This window comes from Egretta garzetta, unplaced genomic scaffold (genome assembly GCF_000687185.1).
Source record: "Egretta garzetta isolate BGI_Z169 unplaced genomic scaffold, ASM68718v1 scaffold2, whole genome shotgun sequence".
NCBI lineage: Eukaryota > Metazoa > Chordata > Aves > Pelecaniformes > Ardeidae > Egretta > Egretta garzetta.
The window spans coordinates 3,964,883-3,970,746 of record NW_009258894.1 but is presented as its reverse complement, the minus strand read 5'-3'; positions in this window follow the sequence as shown (position 1 = coordinate 3,970,746).

Below are 5,864 nucleotides of genomic sequence, written 5' to 3'. Positions count from 1 at the left end.
TTGCTTCAGCTGTCTTGACATGCCTCAATGTTCAGGAGAGACATTTCCTAATTCGTGTTGGAAAAGGTTCCTGCCAAACAAAAGCTGCAGGATACCTCAAGGCTTGCACCGATGTACCTTCCCTTTGTGCAACACACTTTCTTGTGTGGCCTGGCAATAAAGGTGAGCTAGGTGGAGTAAAGATGGTGGAGGAGGAGTGTGGCTGGTAGAAGCTGGTTCCCATGAGCAGTGCAAAAGCCGTATGTACGGGGAGTTTGCAGATGTAAGTAGCACACGGTGGGGTCTGCATGCTAATCCCTGAGAGAAGAGCCTCAGGCACAGCCCCAGTACTACCCAACGCCCTTCAGAAACCTTCTGCTGACTGCAGCCTTGCCCCTGGGCACAGAGGCGATGGGGCCCACGTGGGAGATGGATTTCTGCCTGGAAGACCCATGCCCAGCTGCAGCAAGCACCCAGGCTTGCATCCTTCCCCGCTGCTGGAAGCTGAGCCTTCAGCCCCTGAAGAGTGAGGCGTATCTGATCTGGAGAGGATCCCAAGCCCATGCAGGGCGTGCACGTGGAGCTTGAAACTGCTTGCTTCCTCTCTGGATTTTCTGTGCAGCTCTTCAAACAAATAGTCTTTGCCCAGTTAATAATTGATGAAGAAAATAGCTGTTATTAGTTGCACGGTGCTCTTGGCATGACAAACAACTGGGAAGCTGTGCTACAAGTAGGTCATCGCTCACGGTACTTGTGTACTTCCCTCGTCCTTCCAGTGCACTGGTTCTGGGAAGCTGGCACCATTTTTCTCCTGTGAGTTTATCAATGATAAATGCTCTGTCACTCAGTGTTTTGCTTTTTGAAACTAACCTTGGGCTAGGCCACGCAGGGGATAGAGAAAAGCAGAACAGGCAGCATCATAAGTTTACTTTCTGTAATAGTTTATAAGAGAGAGACAGAGAGCACGCAAGAGCCTCCAGCAATGCAGGGATTTGCCTGATCTGATACCATCAGCATTCATTGCAGCTTGGGTATATGGCAGCAGCTAGTATGGAGGGACTTCTTCCTTGGATTTACCATGGATGAGTTGTCCATGCTGTTTCTCATAGGGTTGGCATCTGTGTCCCCTAGCACTTCGCCATGGCTGGTAATAGTCTAGCCAAGGCTCAGAAAGGTAAATAGCCTTTCCTGGCATGATGGTTTTGAGGCACATGTTCCTCTGACTTGAGGGCTCTTCTGTGCTCTGGCTCATGGATTTGGCTCACAGGACTCTTGGCGTGGCCAGGAGGAAAGGGCTGGTCTGCTTGCTGGCACAGTTGCTCCTGATGTGCCTGGTGTGCCAGGGCAGAGAGAAGCACCCACAAGGACAAGATGCCTGTTGTCCCATGTAAGGTGGCGTGGCAGAGTGTGCCTTGGTGCACTTCACAGATTGCAGCTTTTACTGTGGGGCAGGGGGACACTGGTGGTGGCTCTTGCTGCTCCTCACATACTTTTTGTTATAGTCATGGATGCTTGCTGTGGGCTCCTCGTAAGAAGACTGGGTCCATGCCTCCGGGCTGCAGGCATTAATTATCACTTATTTTTTGGCTTCGAAGTCAGGTGACTGTAGTGCTATCCACCTTCAGCATGTCTAGCTGTCTTTGGAAATTACAGCCAGCGTGTATGGCTGGCTGCGCCAGTCGCCTCTTGGTAAGGAGTAACGTGACTTTGATCTACAGAGCTCCAGGTGGCTCAGCTCCCACTCTGGTAGCTGCCTCCCTCCTTCCTAATTCCTACAACAGCTGGAGGTGTCCCAGCGACTGTACTGGCTACTCCCTTGCTATGGGCTAGGTGCGGCTTTTATACCAAAACATCTTCAGTTCTGCAAGCGGGGGCTGTAGAAACAGAGGCCGCCCCATTTCCCAAACTTCTCTGTAGGTGGGGGCTGCAAAGTCAAATAGGGTTTCTTTGTGGTTGTTGCTGTTGTTGTTTTTAAAGGCAGTTGGGAATTTTACTGTCTAGTTTTGGCCAACCTTTGTTTAGCATCACTTGTGCATAGGCACGGTGTGCCAGATTGCAAGTAACAAAAAATACCATTCAAAAAGAACCCCGAAATGTGACAAGTTCCTGGTCCTGACAGAATCTGCCTCACCAGCATAGTCATGAAACTGGGAGGCAGAGAAGGAAAGAACTTGGAGAAGTGGAGAACAGTAGAAATACGCCTGGAGGGCTGTTACAAGCTGGCTCGAATTTTCAGTCTGTACGGTTCCTGTGCAGGGAGGGCAACGGTCTGAGAACGGGATGGGAGCTGCTGTTGCAAATCATGTAGGGAAGCCCAGGCACAGCAGAGGGGAGGTGGCGGTGGGGCAGGAAAAGATGGGGTCACCATCACAGACTGGGAGCAAGGCGAGAGCTAGAGATCAAGTCCACATAGCATGGGGACAGCGAGGGTGAGAGGCACTGTGCTGTCTTGAGCCTGAAGACTTCTTAAGTAATGGTGTTTGGATGCATGAAGGCTAATGAACTGGGACTCTCCAGTGGGACTCGGGAGCAGCGGCATTGAGGGGAAGGTCTGGACAACATACCCTGCCAGATACTCTCTGATGACTGTGCCCAAGGAGATGAATGAGTATTAAGATGCAGTAATACATGCGAAAACCACAGCATGCCCTTTACACTTGCTAATTGCTGCAATTTGTGCGGCCTGTGTTGAGGAAAGCTAGCACGTGCTTGAGCCTGGAGAAAGGAGGCTTTGGGAGAAGGTGGAACGGTCAGCGTGTGAGCAAAGAGGCTCCTGGCTCCCATGCTGGAGGTGTTGAGGGGGCTGAAGGCTGCAGACTTGGCCAGGGGCGGCACTGACACAAAAGCACAGCCCCAGTACCTGCCTGGGAGGCAGAGAGGGGCTTGTGCTTGAGGGAGGGTCCTCATGCCCTACCTAGCAACAGGCAAACATCAAGACGTGTGGTCTTGCACTCCGCAGCGGGGCCTGGGAGGCAGTTCTGCTGGGGCAAGCAAGAGGTGTGAAGAGTGACCAGGTGCTCTGGTGACAGGCAAAATTGTGGTGAGTGACGTGCAAACAGGCAAAAATATTAAGAGTGAAGAATGATGCATTCCTTACCTGGGTCCCACAGAAGAGGGATCAGGAGGAGCCCATAGCAGAAGCAGTTTGAGGCGTATAACCCAGCCACAAACAGGAGGAAAACAGCAAAACTAGTGCTGGGAAGGAGTTCAGCTGGGAGGAAGGGGTGACACCCGTCACAGAGGGTCTCTCTGGGGCTGGGAACACTAGGAAGGATGGCGAGACTGGCTCGGCGGGGATGCTGCAAGCATCTGCTGGGAACTTGTGGAACAGTCCTTGCGCTTGAGGCCGAGTTCAGCCCAAAACGTTAGAAGATGATTCTGCCTGGTGATGTAAAATGTCCTTTGTTTGGAAACTCTCTGGCCCTAAAGCAACGCCTGTTCCTCACAAAGCCGATGCTTATTCCCTAGAATACTTGAGCAAAAACTAAAAAAAAAAAAAAAAAGTTCCTCTAAGACACCCTAAACCAATACCTGCTGTGACTAAGCCCTGTGGGCAGCTCCGCAGCTGATTTATATCCTCCCCCTCCAAACTGAAGGGGTTAGAGTGGAAACAGACGCCGCGTTAAACATAGCCGAGGGCAGCAGGCAGGAGCGCTCTGCAGTGAGGCGGGAGGAAGCGGGGCTGCGGGGCGGCTGCTGCCAGGCGTGACGCCGGTTCGGGTTTCCTCGTAGGCAGAACAGAGCTCCTTTTGGCTGGTGCAGCTTTATGGGCTCGCCTGGGTTTATTATACTGCAAATGTTTTGAATTCCACATCTTAATTTCCAGAGCGGCTTTGCTTAACTTTTGCTGCTTTTTTTTTTTTCCACCAGTTTTGATTTTTTTATTTTTGTTTTTACTACCGCTGCCTTAACCTCTTCTTTTTGACCAGGTTTTGGTCAAAGCTGCCGTTTTCTGAGCAAACAGAGGACCGGACTTCTCCCTGCCTGGGCTCCAGCTGCAAATTAATCTCTTTTCATAGTTTCGTTTTATGTCCGCCCACTATCCCCACCACATTAACTTAGTCAACACATGGAAGTGAAATTTTTCCATGCAGGATCCTGAGGGTTGTAAGGCGGTGTGGAGCACGTGACCGCTCCAGAGTTTTCTTGCACCTCTGGGTGGAAGGAAGTTTCCTCATCCCCCACATATGTGAGCGGTTGTCGGTGTGATGTGAGAAGTTTTAACAACTGGAGTTGGTGGAAACATTTCAGGGTTCAGCATTTCTCTGTGTATTTAAAGTCCTACCGCACCGGCCGGGCGGAGGCAAAGCCATAGGTATGGTATGTTTGCAGTACCTCCGGTGCTACCAGACCACCGGTCAGCAAATGAGCCAGTTGGACACTTTTCAGCGGAATCCCTCTGTCTCTGAGGGGTTTATCTCCCTCCCAGAGAGGACAGAAGGTGCAAGCGGTGACGATGCTGTCAAAAGACGGATGGAGCCTGTTTGGCCTGTGCAGGAGACACACTTTGTACTTCTACATGATGCCTTTCACATGTGGGCCTGGCAGGACTTTACAGGTATTTCGGGCACTTGGCAAATATAACTGTACCTATTCCACGGGTTTTAAGACCCCGTTAGATGTACAACTGCTAAGTGAAAGGGATTGTCCGGCAGTGGCACAGTATCAGAGAAAGAGCTGCAAAAATAATTTAGGACTCCTGATACTTTTTCTCCTGTCTTAGTCTCCAGGCAACAGCAAATATTTCTCCTGAATACTCTGGATGAGCAGATGCCAACGTTGATTCACAGGAAAAGGATGTAGCCACGCAAGCCATAGAAATGTTGTTTGGGATGGTAGCCACGGCCCCTGAGGAGACATTAAGCAATATGGAACAAATGCCAGTGAAGCTATTTCTTGAAGCTCTTGCTCTGTTTGCTATAAAGAGATTTCTTGAGCAGCCTTATGTGGGAGCCCTCGTGATTTACCTTGATTGCAGCTACATGGAGAGAATATGCTGTGTTTTACAGCTCTGGAGATGCTGCAGGGGCTTTTGGGCACTAGCAAAGTCCTGGTTTACTAAGAAGTTATAGTCACAAGAAATGAGGAAAGGTTTTGTTGAAGGCCAACATCAGAGCGTAAAAGGTGCACTTTTGCTTGGAAAAAGGGACTGTGTTGAAAATGCGCAAGGAGGCTCTCTGTTTATTTTCTCTCGGCCTCAGATCTTCTGTGCTGTGTTTACAAATTACCCTGTTTTCACCATGCATAGACTTACAAACTTATCATGGGATTGAAAGGCCGAGAACAAACTTAATTCACCCCTTTTTGAGGGTGCCCAGCCAAAAGAGCTAGGGGAGCTGCAGAAAATTTTCCTCTAAGTATAGGTAGTGTGGCTTTGGATTCATAGATTGAACCTGCTGACCAAGGTATTTTCTTTCTTCCAGAACTCTTCTGACCAGAAGAACACTTTCAGTGTGGATGAAAACAGAACTGGAGATGTTTTTGAAACGTTTGGAAGGACGCAGTTTGTAAGAGCTTGAGGGCAGGCAGCTGGGGGAGCCCAGCGGTCTTGTGATGGAGGCCGGAAACAGGCGGCCCGTGGGGTTATCAGTGTATCATCCAGGTTGGCAGGGACTTCTAGTGAGTCATCCAGGCCTTCACTCTTAACTATGACAGGACTGATCTCATTATCCCCAAACCACCTCTCAGGCACAGAGAGTTGTCTAGCGATAGCCTTGAACGTCTCCAGCGCCGACGTGTCCACGGCATTCCCTTGCCAGGGAGTTTCAACGCTCAGGCTATTTTATCGTCTCTATATGCAGCCTAATGCTTAACCTGAATGTCTGCTACAGAGGTTTGTGGCCATTAACTTTGTGTACCATCCCCTTTGATTCACGAGACTGGAG